This window comes from Rattus norvegicus, chromosome 8 (genome assembly GCF_036323735.1).
Source record: "Rattus norvegicus strain BN/NHsdMcwi chromosome 8, GRCr8, whole genome shotgun sequence".
NCBI classification, from domain to species: domain Eukaryota; kingdom Metazoa; phylum Chordata; class Mammalia; order Rodentia; family Muridae; genus Rattus; species Rattus norvegicus.
Genome location: NC_086026.1, coordinates 101,932,517 through 101,951,015, shown reverse-complemented (window position 1 = coordinate 101,951,015; position 18,499 = coordinate 101,932,517). Strand labels below are relative to the sequence as shown.

General features: G+C 40.9%; 1 long non-coding RNA gene and 1 other non-coding gene across 2 annotated transcripts; both read left to right on the top strand.

Annotated features, from left to right (window-relative positions):
- Positions 1–1,625: 1,625 nt before the first annotated feature.
- On the top strand, positions 1,626–5,674 carry LOC134480086 (uncharacterized). The gene is made up of 2 exons (XR_010054240.1): positions 1,626–3,525; positions 5,391–5,674. It is a non-coding gene; the product is annotated as an uncharacterized LOC134480086 (long non-coding RNA).
- Positions 5,675–9,923: 4,249 nt separating this feature from the next.
- Positions 9,924–10,054, top strand: LOC120094505 (small nucleolar RNA SNORA17). Its single transcript, XR_005488809.1, has one exon. It is a non-coding gene; the product is annotated as a small nucleolar RNA SNORA17 (small nucleolar RNA).
- Positions 10,055–18,499: the final 8,445 nt, after the last annotated feature.

Sequence of the window (18,499 nt, the reverse complement as noted above, 5' to 3'; positions counted from 1 at the left end):
AATAAATCAAAGTAGAAAAGAAAAAGAGAATTACGTCCCAATACCTTTAATGAACTCAAAATTCAAAACTCCTTGATAAAATACTTGCAAACAAATTTAAAAGCACATCATAAAGACTGTACCATAAGCAAGTGGGCTTTATCCCAAAAATGTGGGGATGGTTCAATATACATAAATCAGTTAATGTAATCAGACACATTATTAACAGACTCAAAGCCAGAAATCACACGATCACTTCATCAGATGTAGAAATATCCCTTCATGATAAATGCAGTAGAGAATGTAAGGATACACGTGGCATATCTCATCTTAGTTAAGGCAATGTGCAAGGAGCCTACAGATCAACACCATGTTAAATAAACTTCAAAATACAAAGCATTGCCATTAAATCAGCATCGAGAAAAGGGTACCTGCTTTCATCAATTTTGTTCAAAATAGTGTTTGAAGCCTTAGCTAGAACAATAATACAAGTGAGGGAAATAGAAGCACAAATAGGAAAAGAAAAATCAAATCATCCTTATTTGCAGATGATAAGATTCTATACAGAAAAGAGTAAATACTCCACCAGACATTCCTGCATCTGATAAATGCATTCAGCAAAGTAACAGGTTACAAAATAAACTAACAAAACTCACTAGCCTTCAGATATACAAGTGACAATCATAACAAGAAATCAGAGAAACAACCTCGTTTGAAAAGAAAACACCAGCAGATGGGAGTTTTTCTCATGCTCATGAATTGATAGAATAAATATTGCAAAAGGTCATCCTACCAAAGGCAATTTACAGACTCAAGGTGGTGCCTATCAATACTCAAGATAATTTTTTCATAGAAATTATATATATATATATATCAAAGATATGATAGCATCTTCAACAAGTGGTGCTCTAAAGCTCTAAAGTTGGATAGCTACATGCAGAAGACTAAAACTAGATCCTCTCCTCTCACCCTGCACAAAATCACTCCAAAGATTGTCATCAAAGATTTTCAGGTAAGAGCTGATACCCTGATGGAAGAGGAAAGAAGGGAATACATTTGCACTGTTGGCATGGGAAAGGACTTTCTGTGCAGAATGTTAATACTACAAGCATTAAGGCCAGAGATCAGTAATGGAACTGTGTGAAACTAAACATGTTCTAATGTGTCAAAGAAAACCATCATCCTAGTGAAGAGGCAGCCCACAGAGTGTGAAAAATCTTTACCAGTTATATATCTGACAAAGGATTCATTTTTTAAAATATACACAGAAATGAAAAAAAACTAAACATAAAGAAAAAACACACCCCGATTTTAAAATAGGACATGGATCTAAGCAAAGAGTTCTCAAAAGATGAAATACAAATGCCTCAGAAATAATTTTTAAAACATTCAACATCCTGGCCATCAATGAAATGTCAACTAAAACTCCTTTGATATTTCATCTTACCCAGTCAGGATGGTCAAAATTTGTATTGGTTGTTTCTTTAGCTCTTCAGAAGCTTTTTAGTTTTAGAGGGCCCACCTGTCAGTTGCTGTCCTCAATTCCTGGCAAATTGAACCATATTCAGAAATTCCTTTCAACATCTTTGTATTCTAGAGTACTCCACATGCTTTCTTGAAGCAGACTCAGTGTTTCCGGTTTAACCTTTAGGACTTTGATTCCATTTGGATTTAGTTTGGGGGAGAGGAGGGAGCGCGCTGCGATCGGCAGGCCCCTAAGTTTATTTTTCTACATGTAGACATCCACTTTTCCCAGCACCAGTTGTTGAAGATAGTGACTTGTCTTTTCTCCAGTGTCAAATATTAGATGGCTGTAATTACATGTACTCCTGTTTCTAGCTCCCATTTTGTTCTAATGATCTATATGCATTTTTTGTGCCATTACGACATTTTTTTCCATATTGTTTTTAACTACTATGGCTCTGTAAAATGTCTAGAGGTCTGGAAGAGAAATTCCTCTAACTTTTTTTTTTTTTTTTTTTTTTTGCTCAGTACTGTTTTGGTTATCTGGGGTCTTTTGTGGTTTTATATGCTATTCCTATTTCTTACCATGTGTCCTTGATGTAGACCTTTGCCTGGGGACACAAGAGATTAGAAGGAGGTGTTCTCTGAACTCAGACCTATAGCCCAGCTTCCTCAGCCTCATTTCTCTGACACTAGGCTTTAACCCTTTCTCTGACCTCCAGGCCTAGCTAAAACGCATGCCTTTTCCGTCTACACCTGCTCACCCTGTGCCTTGTGGTTGCTGAGATATTTTTAGCTTTACTGTCCTGTTGTTTTTCTCCCAATGTTTAATAATGTTGTCCTCAAGATTGCTTCTAAGTCTGCTTTTAAATTTTATTAATGAGACTAAAAACTCAAAGGGAACTCTAGTTTCCATCCATAAGAAGGCCATGCCCTTCTACAATGTGGTACTGAGAAAACACTGTGCCAAGCTGATGCTTGGGACCATCTAGTATTGGTTCCATACATAACAGGAGTCTATTAATGTAGCCTGGGATTTCCCATTACCCCTCTCCCCCCCAAAAAATCTTACAAAAGCCAGAACTCCATTTTGCTTGTGGTTTTGTTGGAATACTCCCTCAGTTTCCCATCATCCAGTTTTTGAATGTTATCTTTTCTTATCTTTAGTTTTAAGCTATCTCTTCTCAGCTATCTCCCTTCTCAAGGCTTGATCTTGGCTACAACTTTCCTAAAGAAGATTTTTTTAAGGTTATTTGGTCTCAACTTCTCCGTGAACCAGCACATTTATTATTGCAGTCTCCATTAGGGAATTTTCACAAGCTTTGTCCAGAAAACTCAAAGAGAAAGGCTTGCCTTCAGCCAAACTGCTAACTACAGAGTGCAGTAATCTAAGTTTCACCCAGAAGCTGGCACTGGTCACTCAGGACAGCCCCTATTTGTATGGTGAAGATTTCATTACTATCGACTACACAGCAACTCATGCTAACCTGGTAAGACCAAACACAAACCAATCTTGACTGCCTTTAACCACATGGCAGGAATTACTTTCCAAGAAACTACAAAGCACCAGCTCACCCTAACAGAATAGGAATTTCTCTAAAACGGAGACATTACAACCCAGTGCCTTAGGCTACAGATGGTGTGCTCCTTACTGTCCTGTCTACTGCCTCTTACCACAGACTAAGTAAACCTGTTTCCTTCCTATTGGGATCATTCACTGACTGCTAGTCCCTTCCCTGCCACTGGGGTCATCATCCATCCTAACATCTGTATTCCATTTACAGTCATAGCTTTTATGCTCCTTTCTTGAAAATATCCGTAAAATATTAAAGACAGCAGAGTCCTAAGAGTCTTCGCTTGACGCCTTGTCTTACCCTTAGAATCTAGAACAAGTCTGACTCAGGATATTGAGAATCTGAAGAGCTTCTAGATTCCGAAGCCTCTGTGACTAAGTACTTTCTTACACAATTCAATCTTGTTTAAAAATATTCATCATAGCCTCAGATTTCTATTAGATAATTCCTCTATGAAAAAGAATAAAATCCACACCTGTATTAAAGAGTCTTTGAGGCTGATTGACAGGTAAGCGCTTCTGTGACAGAGCCGTATTAGTTGGCTCGTCAGGTATCATAATTAATATGGTGCGCCAGCTTCACAAGACTGAAGACACGAGTTTGACTCCCAAAACCCACTTAAAGGTGGAAGGAATAATATAACCTTTATGATTGTGGAGACTTGAGTGTTTCAGGTCAAAAGCCAAGTTGTTTGGGTCAGCTTTAGTTGCCATTATGGTCACTCATTGCCCAGCACTGTTTCACTTAATATCTGTCCTTAGGTAAATCTGTTTGCAATGCACAAGAGACCGCTAGCTTCCCCTGACCTGAGGGCTAAGAATGTCATCAGACAGCATCTAAGGCCTAGAGCAGGGATTTCCCCACATTTCTAAACCTTCCTGCTGTTTCCACAAATACGTTTTTAAAATACCCTGATTAATGACTGGTGTTACTGTGAAAACCTCATGAACCTGCAACCATGTTGTAACATGGTATTTTGTGTGACATGAACCTGTGTTCACAAGGCCATGGTCATTCATATTTGGCTCCAGAATTATCTTGTTCCATTACATTGAGATATCTCAAGCTAGAGTTACCATTGCCTAAGTCCCAAACAATGGACTTCTACGATGGACCTCCTGTAGGCCTTTCTCCGTGGCACCACTCATAGTCCTGCTGCTGACTGATTACTTCCATGTCCCGTCATTGCAGTTGGCATACTAACCCTTATCCTTGTAGAGTTTATTCTGGCAAACGTGAACATAACATACATTGATCGCATCGTTTGATTCAATGAGAGCAGTTTAATGTTCATAATTCCATTAGGATGCCCTTTGGTGAACTCCCCAAGAATGTCACCCTGAAATGAGTTACTACCTAGCATGGAGAAAAAGAGACCCATCAGTAACTGATACTATAAGACACCACTAGCAGACAGAAGGTGAAATAATAGAAGTTATAACGCTTTGGTCTGAGACAAATGACCGTTATTCAGATGTGTATTGTGCAAGCACTAACTCCTGGTCTGGAGTAGGAGTTCTGGGGCATACACTACAGGAAGTGTCTTTGCAGTGGAACTGAAAAGGAGTCTGTACTTGAAAGGGTGTGTCATTTGAGAAAATGCTGGAGTGTGGCCATTCCCAGCCCAGTCTGTCCACAGCACCTCGGGAGCCCGTGCTGTCTCCTTTGAATACTTTCCATTACACGTTTCTAAAGCCATACTTTGCACCAGGTGTAATTTTCTGTATTCCAGACACAGATGGCAGAGCTCAGAGCCACTGGAGACTTTGTGCTCAGCATAACAAGCACACGGCTTCCTTGCTCCCAGTGCAGGAGATGCTCAGGACCTCACAGACGCCTATTTTATAGGGTCCTCCGACTTTATCATCATACCACTCCAGTATCAAAAGGCTGCCATTTGGAAGCAGCCCTCTAATTTTTCTCTCTCATAATCACAGTAGTTTTCTAAGTAACTGTAGTGTTACTTTGTTAAAGCATGTGGGCATTCTTGGGTTTGTCTCTCCTATGATCATTAAAAATCACAATTTAGAGATAATTAATATGAATTTTATCCCAAAGTAAAAGCTACTAAGTTCAAAGGATAATCAGCATCTACCAAAAACACAGGTATAGCCTATAAAAAGCACGTGATCGCTTAAAGTATGTTTGAAAATGAGGTTCAGTTTTTCCATGAAAGCTTTAAATTCATAAAATGGAAAATACTATGAAATTAAGTACTTTAATGGCTCATTTGACTCATTCAACTTTTCAACACTGAGTATATATTGCCTTACTGAAAACAATAGCGTAGATAATGTTCATGAAGCAAAAGTGACAAAAAATGAACCTTATGTAGAAAAAATGTGTTGTTTTCTTTTCCTTTATTCCATTAAGGTTGTTCATACAGTTATCCTCACTGAAGTGTCGTAGGAGTCAGAAGGGAAGGAGAGGCAAGAACCTAGAAAGAAAAGGTTGCTGTCGTCATTGCTAACCCAGAATGGAAGCCATCTTTTCCCAGAGGCCTGGCCAGAGCTAGTAGTCACCACCCACGTTGCCATTGCATTCAGACCCTCATGGCCAGATCCCAAGGTGATCCAAACTCTCTCCCTTCAAATGCCTACACATTACTGATGGTTTACATCTACAGTATACCTTAATAAATGTCTTTTTAAATGGTACTTGAGCGTAGGCATAATGTTTTTGTACACTGTGTAAAAGTTTAACCTTGTGTTACTCAAATGCAGATTTCTCTGCCCTCGTATCTCGTTTCAGTCAGGACACAGCATTTTAATGCTTATACCAAACATGTCCTGTGTCAAGTTTCTGTAAGCATTTCTTCCCATTTAGTCTCTGCCTTGTCAATAAACACTGATCAACCAATGGCTGGACAGAATAGAGAATAAGGCAGGACATCCACCAGTCAGAGGGAGGAGAGAGGGAGAGAGGAAGTGAGATCCGTGAGGGGGATGGAGGATTTGTAGCCATGAGGAAGGGGTCTAGAGAGAGATCATGGAAACACACCTAAAGTCCAAGGGCCAGATCAATAATAATATGCATGTATCATAGGATGGGGCTGGGAGGTAGCCAAATTAGCATAGAAGATTAAGGTAGATCATTTAACTATTGATATTCAAGTGCAGTTTTAAATAAATCTTGGTTTCTCTGTGTTGTTATTGAGAACTAGCATAAGGTAAAGAAATACAGCTTCCAGATTAATCGCTAATATTTATATTAAAGATAATTCACTGAAACTTGAGTATTGGACAGTAGATATTTTAAAGATAAAATAAAATGATGTAAATAACTTTTTCTTTTTTTTTTTTTTTTTTTTTTTTTTTGGAGCTGAGGACTGAACCCAGGGCCTTGCACTTGCTATGCAAGCACTGTACCACTGAGCTAAATCCCCAACCCCCCTAAATAACTTTTTCTAATTGACTTGTTTATAGTTGTAAGATGTGTTTGATATTGTTTTATCAATAAATACAATAAAACATTATAGGATTTATGTTTTTTTATTGTTTCATTTGCAGAAATTATTACATTATTATTTATTTTGTGTGTGTTTTCATTTGTTTGTTTGTTTGTGTGCCCATGTCACAGCACATATGTGACGCTCAGAAGAACTTGTGGAAGTTGGATCCACCATATGGGTTCTGGGAATTGAACTTGGGTCATGAAGCTTGGCTGCTGGCACCTTTGTTGAGTCCTCCTGTCAGCCCCTGGGCCTATTTTGTCTATGTTAGTTTGTATTTTTCTCTTTTAGAAATTGTAAACATGGCAAGGAAAGATAATTTTGAAACTTCAGTTACACTTAAAAAATAACAATGACCAAAAACTTATGCCATAAACAATAGGAGGAAATAGGAAGCAATTGTTTCTTTTTTTCCTTCCTTCCTTCCTTCCTTCCTTCCTTCCTTCCTTCCTTTCTTTCTTCCTTTCTTTCTTTCTTTCTTTCTTTTTCTTTTTCTTTCCTTCCTCCCTTTTGTCTTTCATATGTGTAGTTTTTACTATTGATCAAGAATGTTTGTCACCTACCTTAAATATGCTCTAAGTTCTTTCTCGTGAAATTGTTCTCTGTTTTTCATTTTATTAATTTCAATTTCTTCTTTGAGTGTCAGCAGTCTGAATAGTATGTTTCCTGGTGGCATTTTTACACATGTTCCTTGGGCTGATCCTCCTTTCCCACTTCTCTCCCCATCTCTTGCAGTCCCTCCTCCACTAGACTAGCTTCAGTTCTCACCTCACATTTATTCTGTTATTCACTTTTTTTATTTCTTCTCCTAAACTTCCCTTGAAACTTCTTTTTCCCTTTTTGTGATCTTCTTTCCAGTTTTATAACATGCATGCCTACACACAAGTGCACAACCATAAAGATTATTGATGTGTTTATAAAAAGATAAAGAGGAGGGGGTATGTTCTATGGAAGTGTAGTCAGGTATGGGGAAAGGGGGTTGCTCTGTGGGGCCGTGCTAAGGTATTCCTTCCCCCTAAGAGACCAGTCACAAGATGGTTTAGTATGGAATAGAGTTTATTCAGGGCATGGGGAGGCGAATCAAGAGGGTAGTAGATGCAGAGAAAGGCAGAGAGAACGAGAGTAGAGAAGTAGAAAAGTAGAGGCCCTAGAGGCTGGCCATGAGCATGTGGAGAGAGAGGAGGGAAAGGGACAAGAGGGTGGAGCTTAGACAAGATGCTAACAATTATAATACAGAATCTGCATATGAAATAAAATTTTCCATATGTACGTTTCTGAGTTTGGGACGCTTTGCTTAACACAATGATTTCCAGTGTCTTCTGTCTTTCTGATAATTTTATTTTTCTTTGCAGCTGAATAAAATTCAATTGTGCATGTGTAGCAATTTCCTGCACCCTTTCTTCTGCTGATAAGCATGTAGGTTGTTTTCCTTTCTTAATTCTGTGAAAAGTGCTGGAAATAAAAAAGTCACGTCAAAAAATACAATAGACCCATAGGCTCACTGTGAGCAAAAATCAGTTAAAATGAATCAAAGACCCTAATGTAGAATGTGAAAAGCTGTTACTAAAACAGAGTCACAGTCTGGACTTCCAGAAGTCTGGTTCAACCACCCGTCTTTGAGGAGTGAATCAGAACAGCCAAATTAACTTGTAAAAAGCAGAAGAAAGAAGATGGACTCAATGTGAACGCATTTGGCTGGAAAGATAAAAGACCCAGTCATCCCCTGCCAGTCTGTCTTTGAGGATCTGAAAAGAGACTAAATAGTGGGCCAGGGTTATGTGCATCTCAGCAGTCCTTGTCAAGATGTGGTTCCCCTCACCACTGACCTGTCTTTATCTGAGCTCCCATTCTCATCAAAGTAGTCTGATATGTTCTTAGAAATGTGTGAAATCTTTCAAGATCACTGTGTGACTAATATCAGGCTTCTGCCTTTCCTTTCTCTTAATATGAGATCTTACAGGGAATTACAGTTTCTTGAGGTCTATTGCTTTAATAGTTCTTTAGTCAGAGCAAGGGACACAGTGTCTCTTTAGAATATATAAATTCTAGATCCTGTGTACCAGCCTAACCTGGTGAGCAAGCCTGACCCTAGCATGTCTACGAACTACAACCTGTATGACTACCCAAGGTTTCATATCCTGTGCTCCTTTCCAGACTGGTGAGCCTTCTACATCCTAGCTTGCCTGTACCTTTCCTAATCCCCATAACTAGCCTTGGTTTCACTCCCCATTCATGTGCATAGGCACATCCTGGTGAGTTCCACCTGTCTAGTTTCCAACCTTCAGGCTTGGCCTAGTCTAAAATTCTGAACACCAGGCCAGCCTTATGACCACCAAAGAATAGCGTATTTACCCTAGGCTCAATCATACATCCTATGAACCATTCAGCCTGGGGAGTCCCATAGATCCTAGTCTTCCGACACCATTTCCAATCTCTAGGCTTGGCCCAACGCATACACTCAGTGCACTACCCTAGTCTGAGTTATCCTGAGTTACAAATTGTGCACTGGTTCACTATGGTGAGTCTCCAGATGCTAACCCTTCTGTACCAGAGCCAATCTCACAGTCTAGTCCCACATGAACACTTACGTATGTAACAGATCAGCCTGGATCCTCCCTTTCCTGGGACATCAGGCTTCCCTTAGTCTCACAGCATGTGCACTTGTCCAAGACCCCTGGCCCACCCCTGATATCCCCATATTTTCAGGTATAGTCTGCGTGGCACAGCTTTTACTCTAGCACAAGCAATCCAACCATTCATTCCATCCACCTGCTTTCTTGCTCAACACTGAATTGGAGTCACCTCCATTTCTCCAATCCAAATTCATCACTGAGTATTTGAAGGACTGGCCTACAACTCCACATACCTGGCCTGAAATCAACCAATCTAGGAAAACAACAAAAAACAAACTCCTCAACTGAAGCAGTCTAGAATGTCACATTGGACTCACACAAACAAAGAAGTCTCTTTGCCCAAGTCTTTTTTTTTCTTCCCCCTGCCTATGCCCAAGTCTTAACACATATGCACGCATGCATACATGCATGCACACACACACATGCACATAACATATGCAATATGAAGGGCCAAGACAGTATATCTCCTCCCAAATCTGTAAGTCCCATAAAAATGGTATCCAGTGATAGTTATCTATGAAACAGAACAAAAAATTCAGAGATATTAAAGGAGACAAAAACATCGCAGTAAACTTAAAGCGAATAACAACAAATGTCTGAGTGATGCCCAAGAAAATACTAACATAAAGATAAATGAACTGATGGAGATGATTTGGGATTTGCAAACTGATTTCAACAAAGACACAGGATTATTGAAAATAGATAAAGCCAAAATTAAGATGAAATTGAAAAAACTCCAATAATGCAATTAGAAAACTCAGTGGAATGCTGTACAGGCAGAATAGTCCCAGATAAAATATCAAGACTAAAGCATAAGGTAAGACTGCCCTTAGGAGCACTGCAAGTGTGGCTGCTGTGTCACATGTGTTTCAGTAGATGGCAGTGAGGGGAGAGGCTGTGCCTCGGCCCAGTGTTCTGCCCTGTGAACATCAGAATAATTAGTAGCCAATGTTCCCTGAAAAAAGTGAACCTGAGGAGATCATCAGTCCAGTACCACACAGGCCCAGACAGGCTACCCAGACAGGTAGCTTGTCTGTGAGAACCACCAGTCCAGTGTAGTGCAAGCCAGGGGGGGGGGCTTCCTAAGATGATACCTGCCAGGTACCATAATGCATGAGTGGGGCATAGCACTCCTAAGACCACTCCTGAGATGACCACAGACATCCAAAGACTCCGGGCACAGCCTAGAGGACCCTGGGAGTTGTAAGTGTTGGGGAAATGGAAGAGAGAGAGAAACAGAAGGATGTGGGCACAATAAAGACAGGCAGAGCTGGAGACTCAAGGGTAGTGAGGAACCACTTGATGTGATGACCCAATGATGCCATCTGAGACTATGGTGAGGTCTTGGCCTGTGTTGCCATCAGAGGCCATGTTTGGATCCACAACCTCACAGCAGCAGAAGTCTGTTGCCACTAAATGCCAGGTGGACATCTCTGGTAAGGTCTGCTGCCTGGTGACATGCTGATGTCTGAGTACTGTGAAGAATTCCCACCCCTTACCTGGGCATCATAAAAGAGCTGGCCCTGGGGATAGGAAAGCAGGAGAGCTGACCCCACCCTTAGCCAGCTACAGTACTCAGGAGAGCAGCCCCCACACATTAAGGGAGTTGTGGGTAAACCAGTCCCCATGTTATGAACTTGAGAGAGCAGACCCTGCCTTGTGTCTGGTAGGCAGTGGTGTAGATGAGGGAGAGATGCCCTCCTCCCCTTTCTTGTCCCTTAACACCTACCACAGCCAACAAGCTGGCCCTAGGTCATGAGAGTGGGAGAACTGGCTATGTTCCTCGCCTGCTATAACACGTGGCAGAGCAAGCATGGAACCTCACCCATGCAGCCCTGGTCGCAGGGGTTTCTCGTGACCTAGCTCCAAGATCTAGAAAGGGCTGACCAGTTCAGATATCTCTCAGGCCCAGATCCAGGACTTTGAGTTGCCCCAACCCACCATCTACCAATATCAATAAAATGCAGATTGCATCAAGGGGCTGGTCCTCCAGATCAAAACTAAAGGATCTCCATGGCACAGGGCAACAACAGGATATCTGAAAGGAGTTCCAATGAGGTTCCAATATTGATAGAGTAGCAGAAGCCAGAGGTCTCCTACCAGACCAAAAAGCCATTGGAATGAACATTTTCAAGCAAAGAAGTTTAGAAAAAAGTATATACTGTGAGACACCCTGATATGCTACAGATTTTACAGCAAGGTTTTTTTTTTCTCTCTTTTACCATCAATATGAGTTTTAGAAATCTGTGTCTTCCTTTTCTATCATGTGAAAAATAAAATTATATCCCCATACATAAGTTGGTCATTAGCTATTACTTGTCCCTAAAGCAAAGGCAATGTTGCACTGAAAAAGTCACAGGAGTCCTCAGCAGGTGGGATGTGGCAGAAGCAAGAAATTAAGTGGTAGAGTGAAGAGAGAAAGAAGGAAGCAAGCAATTAGTTGGTGGAGAGAAAGAAGAGGAAGAGAACTTAAGCATGTGTGTGCGATGAAAAGAAGCAGAACTGGAGACATGAAAGTCATTGCTGCTCTTGCTTCTTGGGAAATGGTGAAAAATCTTGTTCATCAATAGAACCAATAACAAATGCAAGTGCCGGTGGGCCTATGCCGTTTTCCTTTGAGAAAACTGACCACTGTGTGAGCAGCTCTGTGTGCAGCTCCCAGAGCTGCATTCTACCCAGGAAGATGAGCAGGACCTGCAGGGTGGAGAACCAAAGATGACTCGACATTCTGTTACGGTGACTTCTCATCATTGGTCCATTGGCTAATCTCTCTAGTTGGCTGTGGTACCAACTCAACCACGAGACTGGATGAAGAGCTACAAATATGAAGAGGTTAATTTTTTTCTATTTGCAAATGATACAAAATACATAAGAAACCCAAAAAACTTCACCAGCTAACTTTAGAAATGATCAATACCTTCGGGAAAGTGGCAGAATACAAAATCTGCTTTCAAAGTCCTGTGCTGGTTTACCAGGAGTCCCAAATCCTCGGATCCCGGCCCGCAGCAGCTCTCTGCTCCCAAACCCCGTGGGAGAGAGACCTCACCACCAGAAGGGGGACACTCCTGAGGCTACAGAGCAGAAAAGACAACCAACACTACCTAGCCCTGCCCACATCCCTGGCCCAAGAGGAAACTGTATACGGCCTCTGGGTTCCCGTAGAGGAGGGCCCAGGAGCAGCAGGACCGCTGTGTCTGAGACACCGCCAGAACCTGAAGAGACCTACCGGATAAACAGTTCTCTGCACCCAAATACCGTGGGAGGGAGAGTTAACGCTTCAGAGAGGCAGACACGCCTGGGAAACCAGAACAGACTGCACTCTGCACAAATCTCTGACGCCAGAGGAAAACACCAAACGCCATCTGGAACCCTGGTGCACAGAAGCTCCCGGAAAGGGCGGCGCAGGTCTTCCTGGTTGCTGCCACCACGGAGAGCTCATTAGCAACACCCCAGGAGCAAACCTGAGCCTTGGAACCACAGGTAAGACCAACTTTTCTGCTGCAAGTGACCTGCCTGGTGAACTCCAGACACAGGCCCACAGGAACAGCTGAAGACCTGTAGATGGGAAAAACTACACGCCCAAAAGCAGAACACTCGGTCCCCATAACTGGCTGAAAGAAAACAGGAAAACAGGTCTACAGCACTCCTGAAACACAGGCTTATAGGACAGTCTAGCCACTGTCAGAAATAGCAGAACAAAGTAACACCAGAGATAATCTGATGGCGAGAGGCAAGCGGAGGAACCCAAGCAACAGAAACCAAGACTACATGGCATCATCAGAGCCCAATTCTCCCACCAAAGCAAACACGGAATATCCAAACACACCAGAAAAGCAAGATCTAGTTTCAAAATCATATTTGATCATGATGCTGGAGGACTTCAAGAAAGACGTGAAGAACTCCCTTAGAGAAACACAGGAAAACATTAATAAACAAGTAGAAGCCTACAGAGAGGAATCACAAAAATCCCTGAAAGAATTCCAGGAAAACACAATCAAACAGTTGAAGGAATTAAAAACGGAAATAGAAGCAATCAAGAAAGAACACATGGAAACAACTCTGGATATAGAAAACCAAAAGAAGAGACAAGGAGCTGTAGATACAAGCTTCACCAACAGAATACAAGAGATGGAAGAGAGAATCTCAGGAGCAGAAGATTCCATAGAAATCATTGACTCAACTGTCAAAGATAATGTAAAGCAGAAAAAGCTACTGGTCCAAAACATACAGGAAATCCAGGACTCAATGAGAAGATCAAACCTAAGGATAATAGGTATAGAAGAGAGTGAAGACTCCCAGCTCAAAGGACCAGTAAATATCTTCAACAAAATCATAGAAGAAAACTTCCCTAACCTAAAAAAAGAGATGCCCATAGGCATACAAGAAGCCTACAGAACTCCAAATAGATTGGACCAGAAAAGAAACACCTCCTGTCACATAATAGTCAAGAAACAAAATGCACAAAATAAAGAAAGAATATTAAAAGCAGTAAGGGAAAAAGGTCAAGTAACATATAAAGGGAGACCTATCAGAATCACACCAGACTTTTCGCCAGAAAATATGAAAGCCAGAAGATCCTGGACAGAAGTCATACAGACCCTAAGAGAACACAAATGCCAGCCCAGGTTACTGTATCCTGCAAAACTCTCAATTAACATAGATGGAGAAACCAAGATATTCCATGACAAAACCAAATTTACACAATATCTTTCTACAAATCCAGCACTACAAAGGATAATAAATGGTAAAGCCCAACATAAGGAGGCAAACTATACCCTAGAAGAAGCAAGAAACTAATCGTCTTGGCAACAAAACAAAGAGAAGAAAAGCAAACAAACATAATCTCATATCCAAATATAATATAACGGGAAGCAATAATCACTATTCCTTAATATCTCTCAACATCATTGGCCTCCACTCCCCAATAAAAAGACATACATTAACAAACTGGATACGCAACGGGGACCCTGCATTCTGCTACCTACAGGAAACACACCTCAGAGACAAAGGCAGACACTACCTCAGAGTGAAAGGTTGGAAAACAACTTTCCAAGCAAATGGTCGGAAGAAGCAAGCTGGAGTAGCCATTCTAATATCAAATAAAATCAATTTTCAATTAAAAGTCATCAAAAAAGATAAGGAAGGACACTTCATATTCATCAAAGGAAAAATCCACCAAGATGAATTCTCAATCCTAAATATCTATGCCCCAAATACAAGGGCACCAACATATGTAAAAGAAACCTTACTAAAGCTCAAAAACACACATTGCACCTCACACAATAATAGTAGGAGATTTCAACACCCCACTCTCATCAATGGACAGATCATGGAAACAGAAATTAAACAGAGATGTAGACAGACTAAGAGAAGTCATGAGCCAAATGGACTTAACGGATATTTATAGAACATTCTATCCTAAAGCAAAAGGATATACCTTCTTCTCAGCTCCTCATGGTACTTTCTCCAAAATTGACCATATAATTGGTCAAAAAACGGGCCTCAACAGGTACAGAAAGATAGAAATAATCCCATGCGTGCTATCGGACCACCACGGCCTAAAACTAGTCTTCAATAACAATAAGGGAAGAATGCCCACATATACGTGGAAATTGAACAATGCTCTACTCAATGATAACCTGGTCAAGGAAGAAATAAAGAAAGAAATTAAAGACTTTTTAGAATTTAATGAAAGTGAAAGTACAACATACCCAAACTTATGGGACACAACGAAAGCTGTGCTAAGAGGAACACTCATAGCGCTGAGTGCCTGCAGAAAGAAACAGGAAAGAGCATATGTCAGCAGCTTGACAGCATACCTAAAAGCTCTAGAACAAAAAGAAGGAAATACACCCAGGAGGAGTAGAAGGCAGGAAATAATCAAACTCAGAGCTGAAATCAACCAAGTAGAAACAAAAAGGACCATAGAAAGAATCAACAGAACCAAAAGTTGGTTCTTTGAGAAAATCAACAAGATAGATAAACCCTTAGCCAGACTAATGAGAGGACACAGAGAGTGTGTCCAAATTAACAAAATGAGAAATGAAAAGGGAGACATAACTACAGATTCAGAGGAAATTCAAAAAATCATCAGATCTTACTATAAAAGCCTATATTTAACAGAACTTGAAAATCTGCAGGAAATGGACAATTTCCTAGGCAGATACCAGGTACTGAAGTTAAATCAGGAACAGATAAAGCAGCTAAACAACCCCATAACTCCTAAGGAAATAAAAGCAGTCATTAAAGGTCTCCCAACCAAAAAGAGCCCAGGTCCATATGGGTTTAGTGCAGAATTCTATCAGACCTTCATAGAAGACCTCGTACCAATATTATCCAAACTATTCCACAAAATTGAAACAGATGGAGCACTACCGAATTCCTTCTATGAAGCCACAATTACTCTTATACCTAAACCACACAAAGACCCAACAAAGAAAGAGAACTTCAGACCAATTTCCCTTATGAATATCGACGCAAAAATACTCAACAAAATTCTGGCAAACCGAATCCAAGAGCACATCAAAACAATCATCCACCATGATCAAGTAGGCTTCATCCCAGGCATGCAGGGATGGTTTAATATATGGAAAACCATCAATGTGATCTATTATATAAACAAACTGAAAGAACAAAACCACATGATCATTTCATTAGATGCTGAGAAAGCATTTGACAAAATTCAACACCCCTTCATGATAAAAGTCCTAGAAAGAATAGGAATTCAAGGCCCATACCTAAACATAGTAAAAGCCATATACAGCAAACCAGATGCTAACATTAAACTAAATGGAGAGAAACTTGAAGCAATCCCACTAAAATCAGGGAGTAGACAAGGCTGCCCACTCTCTCCCTACTTATTCAATATAGTTCTTGAAGTTCTAGCCAGAGCAATCAGACAACAAAAGGAGGTCAAGGGGATACAGATCGGAAAAGAAGAAGTCAAAATATCACTATTTGCAGATGACATGATAGTATATTTAAGTGATCCCAAAAGTTCCACCAGAGAACTACTAAAGCTGATAAACAACTTCAGCAAAGTGGCTGGGTATAAAATTAACTCAAATAAATCAGTAGCCTTCCTCTACACAAAAGAGAAACAAGCCGAGAAAGAAATTAGGGAAATGACACCCTTCATGATAGACCCAAATAATATAAAGTACCTCGGTGTGACTTTAACGAAGCAAGTAAAAGATTTGTACAATAAGAACTTCAAGACACTGAAGAAAGAAATTGAAGAAGACCTCAGAAGATGGAAAGATCTCCCATGCTCATGGATTGGCAAGATTAATATAGTAAAAATGGCCATTTTACCAAAAGCGATCTACAGATTCAATGCAATCCCCATCAAAATACCAATCCAATTCTTCAAAGAGTTAGACAGAACAATTTGCAAATTCATCTGGAATAACAGAAAACCCAGGATAGCTAAAACTATCCTCAACAATAAAAGGACTTCAGGGGGAATCACTATCCCTGAACTCAAGCAGTATTACAGAGCAATAGTGATAAAAACTGCATGGTATTGGTATAGAGACAGACAGATAGACCAATGGAATAGAATTGAAGACCCAGAAATGAACCCACACAGCTATGGTCACTTGATTTTTGACAAAGGAGCCAAAACCATCAAATGGAAAAAAGATAGCATTTTCAGCAAATGGTGCTGGTTCAACTGGCGGTCAACATGTAGAAGTATACAGATCGATCCATGTTTATCACCCTGTACAAAGCTTAAGTCCAAGTGGATCAAGGACCTCCACATCAAACCAGATACACTCAAACTAATAGAAGAAAAACTAGGGCAGCATCTCGAACACATGGGTACTGGAAAAAATTTCCTGAACAAAACACCAATGGCTTATGCTCTAAGATCAAGAATCGACAAATGGGATCTCATAAAACTACAAAGCTTCTGTAAGGCAAAGGACACGGTGGTTAGGACAAAACGGCAACCAACAGATTGGGAAAAGATCTTTACCAATCCTACAACAGATAGAGGCCTTATATCCAAAATATACAAAGAACTCAAGAAGTTAGACCGCAGGGAGACAAATAACCCTATTAAAAAATGGGGCTCAGAGCTAAACAAAGAATTCACAGCTGAGGAATGCCGAATGGCTGAGAAACACCTAAAGAAATGTTCAACATCTTTAGTCATAAGGGAAATGCAAATCAAAACAACCCTGAGATTTCACCTCACACCAGTGAGAATGGCTAAGATCAAAAACTCAGGTGACAGCAAATGCTGGCGAGGATGTGGAGAAAGAGGAACACTCCTCCATTGTTGGTTGGATTGCAGACTGGTACAACCATTCTGGATATCAGTCTGGAGGTTCCTCAGAAAATTGGACATTGAACTGCCTGAGGATCCAGCTATACCTCTCTTGGGCATATACCCAAAAGATGCCCCAACATATAAAAAAGACAGGTGCTCCACTATGTTCATAGCAGCCTTATTTATAATAGCCAGAAGCTGGAAAGAACCCAGATGCCCTTCAACAGAGGAATGGATACAGAAAATGTGGTACATCTACACAATGGAATATTACTCAGCTATCAAAAACAATGACTTTATGAAATTCGTAGGCAAATGGTTGGAACTGGAAAATATCATCCTGAGTGAGGTGACCCAATCACAGAAAAACACACATGGTATTCACTCATTGATAAATGGCTATTAGCCCAAATGCTTATATTACCCTAGATGCCTAGAACAAATGAAACTCAAGATGGATGATCAAAATGTGAATGCTTCACTCCTTCTTTAAAAGGGGAACAAGAATACCCTTGGCAGGGAATAGAGAGGCAAAGATTAAAACAGACACAGAAGGAACACCCACTCAGAGCCTGCCCCACATGTGGCCCATTCATATACAGCCATCCAGTTATACAAGATGGATGACGCAAAGAAGTGCAGGCCGACAGGAGCCGGATGTAGATCGCTCCTGAGAGACACAGCCAGAATACAGCAAACACAGCGGCGAATGCCAGCAGCAAACCGCTGAACTGAGAATAGGACCCCCGTTGAAGGAATCAGAGAAAGAACTGGAAGAGCTTGAAGGGGCTCGAGACCCCCTGTGTACAACAATGCCAAGCAACCAGAGCTTCCAGGGACTAAGCCACTACCTAAACACTATACATGGACTGACCCTGGACTCTGGCCTCATAGGTAGCAGTGAATATCCTAGTAAGAGCACCAGTGGAAGGGGAAGCCCTGGGTCCTGCTAAGACTGAAGCCCCAGTGAACTAGATTGTTGGGGAGAGGGCAGCAATGGGGGGAGGATGGGGAGGGTAACACCCATAAAGAAGGGGAGGTGGGGAGGGGGATGTTTGCCTGGAAACCGGGAAAGGGAATAACACTAGAAATGTATAAAAGAAATACTCAAGTTAATAAA